Consider the following 22,050-nt stretch of genomic DNA (forward strand, 5'->3'; position numbering starts at 1 on the left):
TCTCTGTCTGCCTAATAAAAAATAATAATAAATTTTAAATGCCTTCACAGCAACACGCAGAGTTCTTTAGCTTAATATCTGAGTACCCTGGCCTAGACAAGCTGACACACAAACATAACCATCACAAAGACATTCAGAGTTTTATCAAGTAATAGAATCAGGAATTCACTTTACTGTTGGGTTTTGTATGGTAGTCAAAGAGATTACTAAAAGAAATATTTTTAAATATGAAAGTACATCATTGAAGGAGTTAGGCTTGAGGAACAGGTAATGGATTTTTCATTTCAGAATTAAAAAAAATCAAAAACAAAAGGGGGTGACTGGAGTAACTGGGCATTCAGATTGAACACTAAAGAACAATTGAAATGACAGAACTGTTAAACCACAGGATGTGACTGATGAAGAATCTGACAGATGAAAAGCCTGTTACTGGAAAAGGTGTAGACAGATATTTCATGGAAATTAATGGCATTTTTGCCCCTATTGCCCCCAACAGAACCAGGGTAGCAGAGCAGGGGATGAACAGATGCCCTGAATGAGTGCATGTGCTTATGTGGAGAAATATTTAAGTGGGAGAGGGAGGAATAGGAAGAAGGGAAGAATATATCATTGAAGAAAGGATCATAAGAGGGTTTTCAAAAAGTTCATGGAAATAGTGTGTTCTCTTTTAATTTAACTTCTTAAAGATTTATTTACTTATTTGAAAGGAGTGACAGAGGACAGGAGATAAAAGGCTGGTATTGTGGCACAACGGGTCAAGTCGCTGCTTACCGCATAAGCATTCCATATAGGAGCACTGGTTTAAGTCTCAGCTGCTCTGCTTCCAGTCTAGCTCCCTGCTAATGCAACTGGGAAGGCAGCAAAAGATGGACCGAGTACATGGGATCCTGCCACCCACGTGGGAGGCCAAGATGGAGTTCCAGGCTCCTGGCTTCAGCCTGGCTGTTATGGCATTTAGGAAGTAAACCAGTAGACGGGAGATTCATTCCCATTCTCTCTCTCTCTCTCTCTCCCTCCTCTCTGTCACTGTGCCTTTCAAATAAATAGATAGTTTTAAAAGTTCAAGGAAATATGTATTATGAAAAAATTTTGCCCAGATTTCAAAGATTCTTGGCACCAAAATTAACTTACCTTTTAATTCCATTTTCCATGAACTTTTCGAAGTCTCCTCATAGTTTCTTGAAGCAAAGGGTAACATAATGCATGAAACAGGATGTTTCAACGTCCATCCTGACTCCCCATGGCCAGAAAGAGAGAGGGAACCTATGGCTGACTTGCAGAGTGTTTCCTTCTCTTCCAGTCATGTTTCTGGGAAGCCCCCTCACGAGCAACCCCTTGCTCGTGTAGGGGACTGGCATGTGGAGCAGAGCTCAGCCCCTGGCATTTAGGAGCTGCAGGCCATGAGGCTCCTGAAGGACTCCATCAGTATATCCAAGCCCTGAGCAGGGCTCAATCCTGGCCATGGTCATGCCTTGCCCTTCCCAGAAAGGTCTAGAGGCTCCTATGGCCCTAACTTTCCCTCCGGCCTCATCTGCCTCTGTGCCCCTGACCATGTCCCATACTTCTGGTTCCGCTCTCTGAGCCTTCAAAGTTTTGCTTGTCCCTGTGTGTTTCCATAGAGCTTCTGGAATCCAGTCACAAACTAGCTTCACCATGAAGTCCTTTTTTGTTTTAGTTGTAAGAGGGATGGATTTATTGCAAAAAAGATATTCAAACTGGGGAAATATAAAGTAATACAATTACCCATTCCATACCTCTCACACGACTGCTGAGAATAACAACTTTATACCAGGTGCCAAAGTGTAGGAGCTGAGGGTATCTAAAACCCTCTGATAACCCCACTTAGGAAATGGGGTAGGACCACTCTACCCTCCAACATACTGAGCACTTGGTACTCCCCTTATGATGACCTATCTCGTTCTGCATTTGTACATTTACCTCAGGTGATCTTCCTACCAAGTCTTTGTAGTGTAAAATGCAATGTATTTGTGGGTCATCTATATGTCCCCATTTCAGAGCTTGGGAAAATTGGCTTCCTATTAAGTTTAATTCATCAAACCTTTAGGAATACCTGTCCTGGGCCTTATTCAGCTAGAAGATAAGGATATAGAAACAAATAAAATAAAGCCCACCCTTCGGGGAATCTAAAGTTTAGGTGATCTCCCTGTCTCACCAAAAAACAGCAGGCAGCTTGTAGAATTGTTAAACACTGACTACATGCAGGCAATCGATCCCGCCGCTGTGCAGATAATACTCATTTAACAGCTGCTTACCAGAAATGTTTAAGAGTACTTACAAAGCAACTTATTAGATAGGAGCAAATGATACTGAGTTGCGAGGGGGTTAATTTTGAGGGCTTCTGCAAAGCCCCTAGAGGAATGTGACTGAGGGGTAGCTGGCGCACCTGGGACATTATTTATGATGCACTGAAGCCTGTCAACAGCATTCTTCCGGAGAATTTCGCCTGCAAGGGGAAGTCATTAAAAGAGGAGGTACTGCCACACCGGAATGGAGAAAGCCTCCCAGCTTCTTCTTTAATCCCTCTGACCCGGGAGACGAGTTTCTTTCTCTGTTGATCTTTCCTGGTCTTCAGTCATCAACTATTATTTATATTTTCAGTCAGTGTAGCGGATAGTGAAGAGGTGTTGATGTCAGACAGACCAGGCTCCTTCACATACTCACTGGGGGCCATGGCCACTGGGAGCCCGGATTTCCTCATCTGCAGAATGGGAATTCCAGCGTGCAACTCGTAGGGCTGTGTTGGAGATGAAAATTAATTGCATTTGGGAAATGATCCAGCTCAGGGACTGGCACAAAGCAAATGCTCCACAGATGAGGTATTTTCCTTGCTAAGGCCCTTGCCTCTAACTAGAACATAATCAGTTTAAATAGGGAGAGAACCCATTACACACTTCTCCTGGAGCTTAGCTGCACTCACCCACATCAGGAACATTCATCATCTGCCCTGGGCTTCCCATCTCGGCTCAGAGAACATTGCTACCAAGAGGAAAGCAAGTACACAGCCTTCAGGCCAGCTCACCGTGGATGAAGCCAGGAAGTGGGCGGAGTGGAAGAAGTGTCCCATATAGATCTGCAAGATAGTCTCAGAGACAGGTAGGGGATCGGGAGAGGGTATGACCAAAGGATGTTTTCCATTGACTGGGCCTGAAATCCATTGTCCAAAATTCAGCTTATAATCTTTTTAAGATGAAGAGACAGTAAAATTTTGTCTAATGAAAAGAAGATATTGGGCGGTTGTGTAGCGTAGTGGTTGAGGCAACTGCATTCCATATCAAAGTATCCTGTCTGATAGCTGGTTCTGACTCTGGCTCCCGACTCAAGCTTCTGTTAATGCACACTCTGGAAGGCAAGAGGTGATGACTCAAGTGGTTGGGTCCCTGTTGCTCACATGGTAGACATGTATTAAGTTCCCACATCCCAGCTTTTGCTCATCCTAGTCCCTGTCATTGTGGACATCTGGGGAGTTAACCAGCAGGCAGGAGTTCCCCCCTACCCTGATTGATTAAATAAAAAGGAAAAGAAGATATTTATGTGAAATACGATATTCAGTATGCAAGAGGACAAAGCCACAGCTCATGGGAAAATATGGCTATGAGAAAATGATTTGAAATCTGGAAAGAACTGGGCTCAGATCTTGATCCCAAATATTTGGAAGGAATATTCCTGCAAAGGCGGTATGAAGATGGATGATTTGTGCCAGCTTCCTTGAACCTTACAAAAGTATATTTTCATACCAAATCTCACTCTATGTACTGTATACAAGATTAAATGTAGGAGAGATGAGATCAATACTGAAGCTCTGTCTGAGATCCCATCTCTTTAATACCTTTCTCATTTCCTTTAGTGGTAGAAATACAGCTAATCTCTACCTTTCAAGTCGTTGTTTTGCATTTTTTGATCTAGGAGAACTAAATTGAATTGGGCAGGTCTGGAGTAGTTATTAGAACCATTACATTTGGCATAATGGACGTACCCAGAGAAAACATTTGCATAAGGAAATCAAAGCTGGACTCATTTTTTATCTAGTACTCTGACCTCTATTGGAGTTCTGACAAGCAGGATTTATCTGAATAATTCTTAAGATGGTATATATAATAGTAAAAATGCATCCCCTAAGATGCTTGTATAAATCAACATTTCCTCTTGCTGAAAGGAGAAAACTGACCACCCAAAATAAGTCTTTTTGATTATTTATGGGCGTATTTTCCATTTGGGTCCTTATTTGAATTTTAATGTCATTTAGAATACAATCTGACATCTCCATCATTACTGCCAACCCTGGCAATATTCCATGAAAAAACACCAATATAGCACGAAATCTAGATGTGAAGTAGATTATGATATTATATTAAAAGAAAGGAAAAGAGAATTAAAATAAGAGACTTATCTGAAGTGATCAGAAATGAAATTCTCTTTGGGAGAAAATGGTCTCTTCCAGAAATGCAGCCATTTAAAATAAGATTAAAGTGATATTTCATAAGAACTAAAGCAGAATACCAACTATCTTTCCCCGAATGAACTCAGATTTGCATACAATGAAGGGTAAATGAAATAGAGGACATTTTAAAGCAATTAGACTGAATCTTCTCCACTTTGCTTAGCAATTTCTCAACACAAGCTCTGCATGAAGAGTATGAAGGGTCTATGTTAATGATGTAGATCCAAGGGCCCCATCACAGCAGAATCAGACAATGCTGGAGGAGGGAGATCCTGCATTTTAAATAAGCTCCCAAATAATTCTGAAATTCCATAGTGTTCGAGAACCTTTGCTTTGGAGGCTCTGGGAAGTACAGATGCACAAGGACAGAACTCAGAGCATGTGTCACATCTACCACCTCTATTGGACAGTCTTGCCTGTTTCACCATCAGAGTGACCTTACACAAGTTAACTTAATCCCTCTATGCCTCAGTTTCCTCATTTGTAAAGTGGGAAAATTTGCTTCATAGGTTGCCTTGACTATGGAGGAAAGGCCACCTTCTGTAAAAGCACTCCATGATAAAAACTAGCCCTTACCATGACTGTTGCTCTGTGGCCTTGCATATGGTAAGAGAGCTCTGTTTAACTAGCAACACAGTCACTGTCAAGAACTACAGATCACAAACTAAATAGACCAGAACATAACTAGCTAGTGAAATTGTGTAGGATTATAAAACATGCACTGAGAATACATATGAATCAACTGGCTGAAACAGAGATGAGATGCAAATAATATCGATGGGAATGACAAGGTAGGATTAAGTTGGGATCAAGCTACCCTGATGTGGGAAGCATCAGGTTGGGATGGCTGTTGGGAAATGTGTGGTTTTGTTTCTCAGACATCCACATGATAAGGACTGGGAAGTGGGAATGCCAAGATATGTAACTGCCTTTGTAGAAGCCCTGAGAACAAAAATCAGAGAGGGAAAAGGAAATTTCCAAAGCCTGGAATCTGAGAGGAAGGAAAGAAAGTAGAACCAGCATTTAGAAATCATGGCAATGGAACAATGAGGAATCCTGGGAGTAAAGTTGATTTCTGTCTCTAAACCCAATCAGCAGATGTCCAAAATAAACAGAATTCTACAATATTTCCATGACCACAAATGAAAACCATGGCCCTGCTCTCCTTGTAGATTCTTCATTGGTACGGATGGGGTGGAGGAAGGAGGGTGAGGGTGGTGCTGTGTGTGACTCCTCCAATGGGAGCTGGAACCACTTGGGTCAAAAATAGCCACTTTCCAAGGTGACTGAGCTGCAGCTTCCTTTGTGCAGCTCGCGAGGACGCTTCCTATTCCAGGCTGGAGAGTTGATGATCTTCCCACAAGCTCAGCACTGCATTGGATTTTAGTCATCCTGTTCCCTTGATAGGAAAATGCCCTTCCTTGCCCCTCTCTCTGATCGTCAGTCCTAATCATCCTTGACAACTTGAAATGTCAGCTCATCCACCACCACCCCTTCATTACACCCATCATCACTACCTTCTCTCTGACTTTGCTATTATTGGGTAACTGCACAGGGGTTTAGGTTGGGGATAGATTCTTCAAGGTCAAGGACTACATCCAATTCACTACATGCTCTTCTTCCACCTAAAAAGGCATATATAAATGATACACCCTTCTCTTATACTTTTCCTAGGCTATTGAATGTCTCTCTCCCTGAGCTGATGGAATACCATAAAACACATCCAACAGAGGAAGAAATAGCCATAGGATTCTCTACTCATTACAGCAGGATTCAAAGAAATCTGCTTTTATGCCAGTAAGCCAGGAGATCAGAGTGAAGGGCTGCCTTTAGCCAAAGAACCTTGCTGAGAAGTAGCATATATTACTTTCCATCCAAGTATCGCACATGGGTGGCAGGGACCCAAGTACTTGAACCAACTGATGCCTCCAGGGGTTTACAGTAGTAGGAGGCTGGTTCAGAATGGAGGAGTGGGGACTCGAACCAGGCACTTCAGTATGGGATGCAGGTGTTCCAAGAGGCAACTTTAACCCCTGCACCAAATGCCTACCCACTGGATCATCTGTTATTGAAAGTTGGGACCCTGGAACCCCTGTCTGGCTTTTCCTACAGTCAGACTTGCCATTTCTCACATAGTTGTATGTGGACGGTGTGCCTCATTTTGGTACACTGGGAGACCTGGCCTACTCATGAAACTCACTCCAGATAGTTGCCTGTTGTCATGGCTCCTTACTGACTAAAGCCCTAGCACTAATCAATCAAGATTAAAAGGCATCAAGTGTCTGAACATGGCTCCTTTGGCTTCTGGACGCAGTTGATCAAGTATTATCCAGTTCATGGTTTTACCATGTGTGGCTTTGATGAATGAGTCCATGTTAACAGGGTATTCTTAAGCAAGAAAATACAGCCCTAGCTTCTATTCTATAGGGCTCAGAGATGGTCTGCACTGGAAGAGAACCTACATATTACTCAACCTAACATACGTATGTCAAGAAGAAACTGAAGTCAGAGAGGAGAAGGAACTTCACCAGTGATATATACCCTGCTACTGGCAAAGGTGGGACCAAAGCCCTGGAGTTTTTCAGCTTGTCCAGCAAATCCTCTGTCTCTAAGGAGAACAATACAATTTCCCTTAATAAAGCACCCCAGATGCTCACATCCATCCCTGTCAGAGTACAGCTCCCCATTTGCTTTATAAATGGTCAAGAAAACCCCTTTTAGTATACTGTGGGGACAGCTCACATGACCCACTGTTTCTTCTGCATGAGGTTCATGTCCCTGCCTGGCACCCTACCCCACCACCTGGCTGTCTTCACACATCACCTTCTCAGCAAATGCTTCTCTGGTATCCCCACCCAAATGGCACCTCCATGGGCAAATCCATTGACTATCTGTTTCTTTGCTTTTTCAGTCTCCTGAGAGTTACTGAGGTTATCTCATTTATTTGTTTGTTTGTTTTCTTTAATGGCTGTCTTCTCACACCACAGTGGAAACCCCATGAGGTTAGGGACCTCATCCTCTGTAGTATCTCCAGCGCCCAGAAGACAGGTATGGAGTTAGTGCTCTATTATTCCTTATTGTAAACACAAATAAATGAAGGGGCTGAAAAGCCACTGAATGCTGGTTGTGCCTTACAGATGTAGCAGAAGTAAAAAAGGAGAGAGGAGATGATCTTTGATGTGGACCCTGTTGGCCAGGAAAGTCTAGGATGTTAACACTTGAGGACCACGTTCCGTAGTTAACGACAAGTCAAGGGGGAAAGGATATAGTGCTGGGTTGACCATTTTGATCAAATTTATGTAATTAAAGATCTGGTGTGGAATTTTAGTCTAGGAGTGATGTATCACCTTTGGGTTTATATACATAGGCCTAAAGGGGTGTACACACACATACACACACTCACATCACATTTTCCTACTGCCTCCTACCTATAGGTACATCAAACTGAAGCTCTCACACACAAAAGATGGCATGATGTTGTTACGTTTCTGGGGCTGGAGGGACACCAACCCATGGAACCCAAGAGAACAGAGATGTTAGTCATCTTAGAAAAATAAAATACAGAAGAACTGTCTAAAAACAATTGTTTTGCTATATATTATTGGAAGTATTTGCTTAATCCAAGAACTAACCAAGAGATATTTGACATCATTTGTTCACTCCTGCAGATATATCAACTCTGAATTACAGGTACACCTGACATTAAGATGTGAACCTCATCCAACTTTAACAATACAGTTATTTTTAAATAAACTCTTACAAAGCAATTTGTTCCTCCATAAGCACTATGCATGTCCAACTGTAGCTGAGTTCAGAAGCAGTGAATTGAAACTCCAGCTTAATTTCCTTTCCCTGTTTTGCTCCGAGCTCAGTGGGCGCTCTTGTGAGTTGACAGGGTAACATTGCACCTATTAGCACTCGCCAACCAAGAGTAGATTGTTCAGGTTTCAATAAGTGCTTTTTGAATTGGATTTAGGTTGGTGAGAAAATGAATTAAGTCAGAAATTCTTTGAGGCAAATTACATATTGAAATGAACAGTCTGATGCACCACCTCTCAACCCCCTCAAAATAAAAAAAAAAATGACAGAGAGAAAGGGGGAAAGCAGAAGTTTTGCTTTTCTAAACTGTGAGAATTTCTTCGGCAGCTACATCTGCGAACGCCTTTTGTGAATGCCTTTTATAAGACACTGTCTACAGTTTTAATTTTATAGCTCACGCTTGATGGGAGTTTGTGTGACATCTGCGGCTCTATTTTTGGAGAAATTTCAAAGCGAGTGATTCCCAGTTTTTAAGCACCAGAGTATTTACTTTCTAGCCTGGCATAATTGCTCGTGGCTCCACATCTCTTACTTTATGGGAGACTATGCAAAATGAGAATCAGGGTGAATTTGTAACTTGAGCTTGTATCTGTCAAGGCTTGATGGCCCATACCCGCTCTAGAGGCCTGGAGAATGTGTGCTGACCTCACCATGTTGGAAAAATCGAACACATCGCTGTTGTCAAGCACAAGACCCTCTCAGTCAGAAGAACAAAGGCAGAAGGAAAGGCTAACGAGGGAAGAGGCCGGGCACCTCTGACAAGAACACGGCCACCTGTCCCCCTCTGCTCAGAACCTGTGCGCGTCTTTGCAGCCACAGATGCATCACGCACGTAGAAGGCTAGTCTGTACAAAAATTCTGCAGAAAAGAATTCTACTAAGAAAACACCGGGGCTGGTGCTGTGCTGAACCAGGTCAAGCTACCGCCTACAGCACTGACATCCCACATGGGCACCAGTTCAAATCCCGGCTGCTCCACTTCTGATCCAGCTCCCTGCTAATGCATCTGGGAAAGCAGTGGAGGATGGTCCAAGTGCTTGGGCCCCTGCACCCATGTGTGAGACTAGAAGAAGTTCCTGGCTCCTGGCTTTGTTCTGGGCCAGCCCCAGCTGTTGCAGCCATTTGGGGAGTGAACTAGTGGATAGATAATCTCTCTCTCTCTCTCTCTCTCTCTCTCTCTCTCTCTGTGTGTGTGTGTCTCTCTAACTCTGTCTTTCAAATAAATAAAATAAATCTTAAAAAAAAAAAAAGGAAAAAGAAAACACTGCCAATGAGCAGCCTCCTGCTTGGAAAGTGTATGATTATTAAGTGTTTGCTTTTCTGCATGGCTGAGTCATGGCCTGGTGTCAACGCACAGAAGAACTGGAGCAGAGATGTCTTGCCTGAACCCTCCCCAGAGCTTCTCCTTCCCCAGGGAGACTGGGACATTTCTACAGATAGATAGTTTGGATTGCCATTACTAGCTTCTTTAAACGTGCTCTTAGATTAAGCCATTGAAACTTAAAAGAGAGAGCAGCCACTAGACTTGGATCCCAGAAGGTAAATGATTTGTCCAGGGTCACACAGCCAGTTAGAGAAAGAACTAATCTTGACATAAAGCCAGGCAGGTGAGACAGAGTGAATAAAAATCTGGGTGAAGCAAAGCACTTAAATTTTTAAGAGCTCCATGACATGGAGGAGCTTTGAGAGAACAATTGATAGATGGCCCACTGAGCCACTCCAGCTCCCCCTCCAACTTCGGCTTCACTTTTCCCCAAGCCTCCTTTACCTCCAGCTCTGTCTGGGCAAGTCCTGAGCTCCTGGAATGCAGCTTTGCCCTCCTTATCTGGGAGCTAATCACTAAATAGCAGGTGGCGGAGATTCTGTTTTTCATCTCAGGCTCTCCCCTCTCTCTTTTGCTCATTTCCTCAGGGCTATGAATTTCTGAATCTTAAACAGGAAACCTCCCTGATTTGTTTACACCTGGAGTATCAGTCTCTCTTTGTTTGGAGAATATAAAAAGGCACGGAGTCAAGAGAAGGAGCTGCCTTCTACAGAGAGAAGAGAGATGTCAGTGGTAAAACATTACACACACTCTGAGGAGGCATGCACACATGCACATATTTTAAACTAAGCCTTCTTTCTTTCAGCTCTTACATTTCCCTACTCACCTCCACTCCCAGCAATTGACATGCAAGACAAAGAGTATTTACCGAGTGTCACTTCAGTTCTCAACACTCTGCACAAAGAGATTGACAGAGGAAATGGGCAAAGTCCCTCCGCAGGCCTGTTTGGGGTTGAAATAACAAGTCCACTGCCTAGAGGCTCCCGGAGATTAACTCACTTTTTGCTCCTACAAATGTTAGCCGCTGACTCTTGAGAGCAGCTGTCATCAGCAAGCCTGTCCCGGTAGGTGGGTAGGTGTCAGGGCGTTTGTGCCCTCCTCAAGCGTGGCATTCTGTCCTTTTCATGGACTTTCCACTGTGGAAAAGACTGTGGGAGTCAACTGGCCCAGCTCCTGCCTTTATCAAGTCATCATTTGTCTTGGAATTCCAGAAACCAGTGGTCTACTGAAGAGTGAGCTCCCAGTGAGAAAAAATGGATCAAGCTATTGGACACAAGGATGTAAAGCTAACTTCATCATCAGTGGGCCCTGGGACCCCACAGGAACTCCATCCCTATAGATTTAGACTAAATGTCATGACGCACACACATGTACTCTCACAGTTCCAATGTTTTCATTCATTCTTTCCACAACAGAACATGCCTGCTTTGTGCCAACGGCTGTGCTAGGTGCTGAGCATATAATAGGCGGTGAACAAGCCCAGTTGATTATGCCCTCATGGAATTTCCAGTCCTGTGGTGGAGACAGGCAGAGAGCTGCAGAAACACGGAGTGAGGGCAATGACTCAAATTTGGAATATTATATGGAGAAGGTTTTGATGAACAGAATTCAAGTTCCTTTAAAGGCAGTAATTTCTATAATTAAGCATTTGGTTTTTTTTTATTTTTTTTTTATTTTTTTTTTTATCATTTCTTTTTTTTTTTTTAAACTTTTATTTAATGCATATAAATTTCCAAAGTACGACTTATGGATTACAATGGCTTTCCCCCCATACCGTCCCTCCCACCCACAACCCTCCCCTTTCCCACTCCCTCTCCCCTTCCATTGTTCAACTAATGCATTCCTAAGTGTCTTTTTTTTTAATCTGCAGACGTAAAAAATTTTTAGATTAAAATGTGCTTGCCCTATTAAAAAGGTTGGACAATGCTGACCTAAAACATTCCCTGCGAGATGCCTTTCCAATTCCAGGTAAATGACTTAAATAGTGAGAAATGGTATTTTACCAATATTCCAGCACCCCTCAGGTGGACAATTCTTCCCCAGATTAGAGCTGGCTTTGCTTCATTGAATGTGTACCTCAGGGCTCTCTACACCGCATCCTCCAGGAAAGCTAACTCTCTGGGGAACACTGGTGAAATCGAGGGTCATAGATTTCACCATCTCAGGGGGCAGCCCCATCTCCAGCCTTAATCTGGGTGAGAGGCTGGAGGCAAAGGCTTGTGGTTGATTCTGGTATGCTGTGGAATGGCAGGTCTGGAGCCACGGGACATGACTTGTTGCCCTATTAGACACGCTAGATAATCTACTGATATAAAAAGTAAATAAATAAATAAATAAAGCAAGCAAGCAAGCAAAGATTAGATGGGAGGATTTTTTTTTTTTTCTGTCACGAATCATGAATGCAAAAAGAACCCAGGAAATACAGCTCTATTCGCATAGCAGCCGAGTAAGAAAGTGGACGGGAAGACCTGTTAAACATGAGGTCCCACTAAAAGCAAAAGGATCCACCAAATCTCAGCTCCCGAGGACAGAAATATCACAGGGGCCTGTTCAGCTGTGAAGCTGTATTAGAAAATATGACGGGCACTGAGCCTACAAATAAGATACACGCCTTCAGATGCTTTTGTTTAGTGAAGAAAAGATTACTGGCGATGCTCATCGGATCAGGCAGCATTGCAAACTTCGTGAGAACGGGGATGGGAGGTCCGCAGTATGGAGGGCAGGTCACTGTGTACAAAGGCACTGGCCTTGGAGGACGGAGCTGGGTACTACTCCAGTTCTTCATCTACTTCAAGTTTTTCCTTTGGCAAATCACTGCCCTCTTGTCAGGAAACTCAGTTTCCTGGCCTGTAAAACAACACAGGTTTCTTCCAGCTCCTGGTTCTATGATTCCAGAACCACTACAAGAAAGAATTTCGTGTCAAGGTTCCCTTCGCTTTTCTGGTCCCAGTTCTTCTTCCTTCAGGCCTCCCAACGGGACGGAAATGCTACCTACCTGCTTTAGGCCTGGGTGGTGGGGTAAGATATTTCCTGCAGACCCCAGCAGTCTTCACAGGAATTCTCAAGGGGATTCCATGAGAGAAGCTACTAAAGGGAACAATTAAAAAGCCACACAGCAAGGCCAGTGTTGGGGAAGCAGCTATTTATGAAGCATTTATCCCATGGCCAGAAACCTAAATGCATGTATTATGTGAGTCCCTCCCCCACCCTTCCCCTCCACTGCTGCCACACACAGCCGCAGCAAGTCCCCGGCACAGTGAGACCTCACCCACCCCAGCCCCGGTTTTTCACTAAGGTAATACCTTTGCCTGCTGCCAGCAAGACCTGTTGGTGTGTGTAACCACTGCTTCATTCTGACTCATCACACCTCGCTGGTGGCAGCGAATCCAGAATCCATTGTTTCCTGCTGATCTCTGGCCTACTTTTCCAAAACACTACGAGGCAGCCTTGGAGCACTGTGGGTTACATCGACTTCCTCGGCACAGCTGCCTTCTGATGAAGACTAGGGGGGATTCCGGAAGGGTGGGTCTCGCCTAAGAAGTCACAACAGAGAGGTCCCAGGGAAAGTGTCCCAGGTTCTGCTAATTCCATAAGGGACTTAAAAGTGTAACCAGGGAGCCCAAGTGCCCCATAAAATACTGCAAAAGTCATGCCCCCCCAAGTCAGCCTGTTGAGAAAGAGCATAGGGAAAGAGCCTTCACATGTTGAAATTAGAGAAATCCTGCTCGGACCAGTTTCACATGCCTTTCTGTGTTTAATTCCATGCCTTACCCATCCAGCCTACTGGAGTGCCCTCTCCCACTCCACAGCCTCTCAGCTGAGCTAACTCCTACTTATCTTTTTTTTTTTTTTTTTTTTGACAGGTAGAGTGTGGACAGCGAGAGGGAGAGACAGAGAGAAAGGTCTTCCTTTTCTGTTGGTTCACACCCCCCTCCCCTCCAATGGCCGCTGCAGCCGGTGCACTGCGCTGATCCAAAGCCGGGAGCCAGGTGCTTCCTCCTGGTCTCCCATGGGGTGCAGGGCTCAAGGACCTGGGCCATCTTCCACTGCACTCTTGGGTCACAGCAGAGAGCTGGATTGGAAGAGGAGCAACAGGGACAGAATCCGGCGCCTCAACCGGGACTAGAAACCGGTGTGCTGGCGCCGCAGGCGGAGGATTAGCCTAGTGAGCCGCAGCACTGGCCGCCCCTACTTATCTTTAACAGTCAGCTTAAACATCACCTCCTCCAGGAAGTCTACTGATGCCTTTCCCTTGGAGCTCCATCTGTGTCCTATCACAGGTTGTGTAATTACCTGTTTTCCTCGCCGAGGCTATGAATTTCTTGTGGACCAGATCGATTCACCCTATTCATCATTTTTCCTCTCTACAGCTTAATACATAACCTTGTATGTTTATTGTCTGAATAAATCATCTGGTTCATCTGCTTATTAGCAGTGTGTTCTGGGCAGTTTAATTCATTTTTCCGAGCCCCAGTTTTCTCATGTGGAGATTGGAGATAACAGTTTACATCCCATCAGGATGCTGTGCATTGTGTTCCATAATGCTGACTCACAGGAACAGCGAATTCCTTTGTAGAGGGCCGTGGACTGCACAGGGAATGACAAAAAAGAAGGAAAAGGAAGCAGGCTTCTTTCAGAGCAATGCAGACACCCACTGTCATTTTATAGTTCCTTTTCTCCATGGATGAAATTAAAAGATAAATTTATTCTGTTGCAAAAATTTTGGAAACCTATGCATAATTTTTTCATAATACACATTTTCCACAGTCATTTTACTTTTAGCTTTTGAAATTATTTTATTTTATTTGAGAGGTAGAGAGACAGAAAGAGAGAGACAGACATCAAGAGAGCTCCCATCTGCTAGTTCACTCCTCAGATACAGAAAACGGGCCCTGGCTGGAGCCAAAGCTGGGAGACAAGAACTCAACCTAAGTCTCCCAAACGTGTGGCAGGAACTCAGGCCCTTGACCCATCACTGCTGCTTCCCAGGGTCTGCAGTGGTGGGAAGCAGGAGCCATGAGCCAAAACCATACCCTGAACCCCAGAACTTCAGAGTGGGGAACCAGCATGCTAACCAGCAGGTAAACCATTAGGTTAAACTCCCACCTCTCTATGGACCTTTGGAAACCCCTTACATTATCCCAGCCAGTAACAAAGAATCCTGGAAGTCTTTCCTTTTTTTCCTCTTGTTTTTAAACAAGAAACACACATTCAGGTATTTCAAAAAGTCTTCCTGGGAATCCAGCATCTCTAGCTGGATTGGTCGACTGACATTTTTACTCTTTTCACTTTTCCCATTGATGCTACAAGCCTTGACCTTCCCTGTGGCAAGCAAGGCCTTCCACATGTGGTCAGACTTATCCAGAGAGTACATGGTGGCTTACACCCACACTTCAAGGAGGAAGAGGTGGGGCAGCAGCGGTCCGGGCCTCCTGAAAACTCAACAGTGGCCTGACACTTGGAGGGAATGCTCAGTGTAGCCAGCAGAAATTTACAAATGCTGGAGATTAGGAAGCAGAAGTGGACTGCAAGCAAGCCAGGTAACCACCGTGCTGGGAAGCACTGCTAGCCCTGGCCCACAGTATCATTGCCACAAGACCAACCCCACCCATCCTACATGCCCACTCCCTGCCCCAACACACGCACGCACACACACACACACAGGCACCCTGCCTGCCTACACACACGCGTGCACACACACACACACAGGCACCCTGCCTGCCTCCCTCCGGGAAACTGCACGGCTCTCCACTGTTCAAATGCTCCAGAACCCTCTGGTGTGTCAGGCTGGGTCAAAGCTCATGACTCAAGCAGGCCCCATCTGACCCAGCATTAATTCATTCACCAGCTATTTTTTGAGCAGAGTCCCAGTACAGGGCCCTGTGCTGGGCACCACAATGCCTTCTAGAACATGCTCGGCAGGCTTTCTCCCCAGGTCATCTTGGGACGGAGAAACCAATTCAATCAAATGCATTTAGTCAAAAGCCGGCCACGGAGGCATTGCCAAGGGAGATCTCTGTGCCGAGCCAGGGACGGATCATTAGAGTTCAATTCATCCTGCAAGGACATACAAGGTGGTGCAAAACCACACCGGGAACCCACAGAGCAGCCATCAAAGCAGCACGTGGGTTCAGGTGGCAAGCTGGTGGGGGCTGGGAGAGGCAGGGCTGGAGAAGACCAAAGGGAATGAGAGCTTTCCCCAGAAGATCTGCTGCTTTTAAAAACAGCTATTATCAAGGAAGGAGAAGCGCTTGAACAATTTCTCCGTGGTCACCTCCACAGCGTCCTAGGATCTGGAAGGTGGAGGATCTGGAGGTGTTACTCTGACAGACAGTTAACAGTGGGGTCTACTTTGCATTTGGCAACATGGGCTACTGTGCAGGCTTTAAACATGAAAGAGACAGGGCCAGCACTGCAGTACAGCACGTTAATCTGTTACCTGCAACACTGGCCACCCATGTGGAAGACCTAGTTGGAGTTCCAGGCTCCTGGCTTCCGCCTGGCCCAGACCTGTTCATTGTGGCCATTTGCAGCAGATGGGAAGATGGATCTCTCTCTCTCTCTCTCTCTCTCTCTTTTTCTCTCCCCACCTCCACTCTGCCTTTCAAATAAATAAATAATTATTTTTTTTTTAAATGAAAGAGATAGAGCTCAGAGGTTTTCAGAGCAGTGAAACTACTCAGTCTGCCACTACAGTGCTAGACATAAGTCATTGCACACTTGGTTAAATAGAATACAGAACACCAAGAATGAACGCTAATGCAGACTATGGATTTGGTGGTCATGATGTGGCAATATAGGTTCATAGATTCTAACAAGTGGCTACTCTGTGGGGGTGTTGATAACGGGGAAGACAGTGCCAACAGGAGGGGCAAGGAGTAGAGGCCATATCTCTATGCTTTCCACCCAACTTTGCTGTGAGCTAAAGAGTGCTCTACCAAAGAGTCCATCAAGCCAAGACAATGCCTGCATTTTCAAGACATGTGCCTGCAAGAAAATTCTCTGACAATCCTCCCAAGGAGACAGGTCTGCACGCCCGCCACTCAAGTCTGAGTAGGCTTCTGACTCGCTTGGAATAAGCGAATATGGCAGAAATGGTGCACTGTGACTTCCAAAGCCAGGTGGCAAAAGCCCTGGCGCCTTCCATCTTGTTCTCTAGAACCCTTCCATGTGGAGCCCTGAACCCTGAACCACGGTGAGGCTGCCCCGAGGCTGCTATGCTGTGAGGAAGCCCAGATGAACAGAGGGGCCAGGGGTGGGTTTGCTGACCGACCCTTGCAGCTGAAGGCCCATCACAAAGCCAGTACCACCTGCCAGAGGTGTGAATGGATCAGCCCCAAGACTCCAGCCCCTGGCAGCCTGGAATTCCTCCACCTGTGAGTGTCCCCAGCTCGGGGGCAGAGATAAGCAGTCCCTGTCAAAGCCCAGTTCAAACCTCAGGACCACAGAATCCATGCATCAAATGAAATGGTTGCTTTATACCACCACCAAGCATGGGTACCTGTAGTGACAGGCAGGACCTCAGCGATCCAGTGATCTGGAAGGTGAGAATGGACAGCATTAGGAAAAGAAAGTGAATTGCATATGCTGCTCACATTCTGTTTTTGGGGGGAGATGAATGTGTAACTGTATTCCACACAAGATCCCTGGGCCTGGCTTCTGGCGGGGCAGCCTCACCGTGGTGGGTGGGAACTCACACAGCCCCTCCTTTACTGCTACCTAATTCCAGAAGGGCAGAGGTACCCCTGTGGTTGGAAGCCAAATGACTTCACAGCAGGACTCCTGTCTGTCTCATGCTGGCTCCCTGGAGAAATGTTGCTGCAGCACTGAGTTGAGAGCTTCCAAGTCAGGAAGTTGTTGCTCTCAGCAGGAAGGAGGTGATGAGCCTCTAACCATCTAGATCTGGGCAGTGGCTTCCGGGGCTGGGCCTTCTGCTGCTTCCTCCCTCACCAACTCTCAGGGGAGCCTTAAGCATCTATGGGGGTTGTGTCTCCCCAAAAGCATCCCAGAAATTTCCCCAAGGTCTTTGACAGATGTCAGCCTGGAAGAGACCCTACCCAGGCCTAGGAGTGCTGACATAATCCTAGCTTTAGGAATTTACTTGTGGAAAAAAAAATTCTCTTTAGCTCTCCTTACTTGTTGAGTTTCTTTCATTTCCATAATTTGGAAAACAGGCCAGCTTCTCACCACCATCCCTCCCCTTAGCCCTTAGACCTGTAGGGATATCTGTCCTTGCTTAAACAGCCTCTTATTAGAGCCCAGATTCATTTTAAGGAAAGTCTTCTACACCTTCCTGCTTGGCAGAAAAAGAGGCTGCACTCACCTAGGAAGCAGGTCCCAAGCAGGACCTTGCGTGTCCCTGGGGGGTGGCATGGAATTTCCCCACACAGTGGTGGAGAAGTTGGGAGGGTTTCCAGATCTGTAGGGTGCATTCACTGTGCCCTGTTTTGGTTTTCTGAACAGTTCCATTTCTAAGGATCCATCTGTGTTGTCAACGGGCCTTTTCATCTACATTAGCTCACTCTGACTTCAATCTCCTCCTTTAACTTGGATGAAACAGACCAGAAGCTACAGACTGTGGATTAGAAGAGGTCTTACAAATGTCCTATGTCAACCACCAGGAAGGGAAAATGACTTGTCCATGGTCATAGAACAAGGGTCACATGTCTGCAGTGTCAGAGTTAGGACTCAGGCGCCTGACTCCCAGATCAGGCCTCTTTGCACTGTGCTGTCACATTTCTCTGACGGCCTTCCAGGAGAAGATGGATGAACTCAAAAACTGTGTGACACCAACCATCAAGACTTACGGTGCCAGAGATCCAGTCTGCCTACACCCCAACACATTCCTCCTCTCCTCCCAACCCAACCCCACCTACCAAACCTCCAGAATGTTTTGGAAATGAGTTAAAAATAATGTGCTAAGGCAATGCTGTGTTCCATGGAATTAAAAGTTCCTTCTCATTTTAGAAATGAAGACTTTCTCATCCACCTGTCTCTCTTTTCATTCTCCTCCCAACCCTGGCTATACTTTCATATCTGCTTTTCTGTTTCTTTGACTACACTGAAACAACACACATGACTAAACTGCCATATCAGCTATTTCCTGCTAATGCAAACATATACGAATAAAACTCAATTTTGGTCAATGTGCCATCTGGGGTTTTTCAACAAACTATATCCCTCAAGCACATTTTGGAATATACCAAGAAAAGAATATGGTGTTTTTTTGTTTTTTGTGGTTTTTTTTTTTTTTTTTTTTTGCAGACAATAGAGGTTCTACTTCAACATAAATGATTTAATAGAGGGACAGACTATTCTACATTATAGCTATTTGTGTAAGCATCTCTATCCCACTGGAACTGACTCCACAGGGCTTAAATCGTATCTTTTTTCAATTCTATACCCGCTTACAACCCAGTGAGGGCCTCTATAACTATTTATGGAATGAAATATTTTTAGTGTAATGATAGTACAGGATAGGCTGAGTACTAGATACTTCAACAGCTTCAAAAACAAATCAATCCCCATGATCCCCTTGTATCAGTTGTTCGTTGCCACAATAATGATTTTTAAAGCAACTTAAAGCTCAGTCAATTAAAGTAATCACCTATTAGTACTTGCAGGTGTACACGCTGGCTGGCCAGTTCTGCTGATTCAGATTTTTTGTGGAATGTATTCATGAATCTGCGGTTAACTGATGGACAGGTCTGGGAAGGTGATCTAAGATGGTCTAAGCAAGGGTAGCCAGAATGATGGAGGCCTCTCCCTAGAATTTTTCATTTACCAGCAGGCTAGCCCAATCTTATACTCACGAGGGGGAGAGCAGAGTTCCAAAGAGCATGTGGAAACGTGTAAGGCTTTTTGAGGCTTAAGTTCAGAACTGGTACTCTATCACTCGAACCACACTTTATTGGGCCAAACCAGTTGCAAGACCAATTCCAGATTCAAAGGCTAGGGAGATCAATTTCACCTCTCAATGGAAGGAGCAACAAAGTCACATTGCAATGGATTGAAGAATTTATAGCCATTTATGCAATCAATCTATGACGTAAGTCCAATTTTTAGAAGAAAGAAAATAGAGATTAAAATATTTATTGAAAATGTTATGAAACTGGATTGTGGTGATGGTTGTACATCTATAAATTTACTAAAAAATCATTGAATTGTACACTTACAATGTCTGGATTTTATGATATGTAAATCATCTCAGTAAAACTGTTGGGGGAAAAAACCTGAAAAAATATTTAACTTATTGAAGATCATTCAACTTGTTTTTTTTTTTTTTTAATTTTTTTTTTTTTTTTGACAGGCAGAGTGGACAGTGAGAGAGAGAGAGAGAGAGAGAAAGGTCTTCCTTTGCCGTTGGTTCACCCTCCAATGGCCGCCGCGGCCGGCGCGCTGTGGCCGGCGCACCGCGCTGATCCGATGGCAGGAGCCAGGAGCCAGGTGCTTTTCCTGGTCTCCCATGGGGTGCAGGGCCCAAGCACCTGGGCCATCCTCCACTGCACTCCCTGGCCACAGCAGAGAGCTGGCCTGGAAGAGGGGCAACCGGGACAGAATCCGGCGCCCCAACCGGGACTAGAACCCAGTGTGCCGGCGCCGCTAGGCGGAGGATTAGCCTAGTGAGCCGCGGCGCCGGCAGATCATTCAACTTGTAATCACCTAAGTCTGCGCTTAAACTCAGGTATTCTAGCATGAAACCTGGAAACCTTCCTACTGCAATGTGCATATTTATTATGGCTAAAGGGGAAGATTCTGAGAATCAGGGAGTCTAAGAACAAGAAAGAATTTCTACAGATTATTTCATCCATCGTTCTTTCCAGCGGTTGAGTGTGCCAGCCATCCAGTGCAGGTGCATAAATCCTCTTCTTAGGTTGAAAAATAGAAACAGCTCAACAGGAAGCCTGAGCCAAGTGAAAAATATGCCTCATCTCCTCCTGTACTTCTGGGACCCAGAAAAGATTGGAAAGAACTTGATCCCTATTCTTTCCAGAACCAGAAACTGCAGGTGATTCTTTAGATTTTAGTTCCTCTCATTTTACAATGACATACTCTGAGTAGCCATGGTACCTAGTGTGCTCAGATTCTGGCATTAATATCATTAGCATTTTTCTGTTTCATTGCCCTGAGTCCAACACTAAATGTCCTCTTTGGGGCCGAAAGTGACTGCATGCAAATTAAAGGTCACCCAAGGAAATTGCTTGGTGGGTACAAATCTATGACATGAGGGCCGCAAGGAGGACAACAGGGACAACAGGTTTTAAAAAGGAGGCCGTGTGCAATGTGCCCCTTCCCTAGTGAGCATTACAGGATCTGTGAGGATGATGAGCAAGTGGGAAGTGGTCCGGTTTTATCCTGTAATTTGGATGTGTTTCTGGAGGAAAAAAAAAAAAAAGAGTAAAACTCCGAAGTGATGCATCGAGCTCTCCATAAACAGAGCTTTGAAGAGCAGATTGAGCGGCTTTCATCCATCGCACGCAAACCACATCAAAAGCTGCCCAGAGAGAATCCCTCAGCCCATGTCAGGCAGGGTCAAGCAAACGCTATCAAACGCTCTTTCAAGATGTTGTCAACCGGAATCCAAGGGAGAAGAGGAGGGAAAGAGGAGGGCCCAAAATAAGACCCCAAGGGGAAGGGAGAATGAGAGGCAGTGCAAAGAGGATGAGGAAGGGAGAGAGAGAAGGAGAGGGAAGAGGGTAGGACACAGGGAAAGCTAGAGAGAGAAAGCAAGAGACCGGGAGCAAGAGCCAGAAGCAGAAAGGACAGCACAGAACAAAGTCGTCAACAGCGAGAGAGAGGCGGAGAACGCGAGGCTTTGATGCAAGGCGGGGAAACAGCCTTTGTGCAGGAGCGGAGGCCATGTTGGCAGCCATCTGTCTGGAGGATAGGGTGTCTACACAGACTTCTGTTGAAAAATAACCAGAACAGTTGTGTTTTGCACACATAAAGGAGCATCACGGTGTCTCAGTAAAAGGGGTGGAGTGGAGAGCCAAGAAAAAACAAACACTCCAACTGCCTTCCCTCCAGCTCCCCAAATTGTCTTTTATCTCTGAGGCAGGGCTATTTGATCATCCTGGCTGGCTTCACTCAGGCTCTGAAAATCGGAGGCAACAGTCATTAGGAACCAGCCCTGTGTCCACCCAAGCCCCACTGGAGCAATTTTATCTTTTATTACAACAAAGCTCAAGCAGTAACATTTCAGCTTAGGCTATAAATCTGCCTTCTCCATAGATCAAGTTCGATTTTCCAACTAATTGGAGGGAAACAAACCTACTCCCAAATCAAGCAAATTTCCCCATTTCAGTAAAAGACTTGGCTCTGTCTTGATCAAGAGGTAAGAGCCTGGGTGCCCAGGTGCCCAGGTGCCCCAAGGGGAGCTCTGGGGAAGCAGGGGTCAGGGGGAAGAAGTCATGGGAGGGGGTTTTTAGGGTAGGGACAGATGTGGCCAG

Source organism: Oryctolagus cuniculus, chromosome 13, assembly GCF_964237555.1.
Source record: "Oryctolagus cuniculus chromosome 13, mOryCun1.1, whole genome shotgun sequence".
Lineage (NCBI taxonomy): Eukaryota > Metazoa > Chordata > Mammalia > Lagomorpha > Leporidae > Oryctolagus > Oryctolagus cuniculus.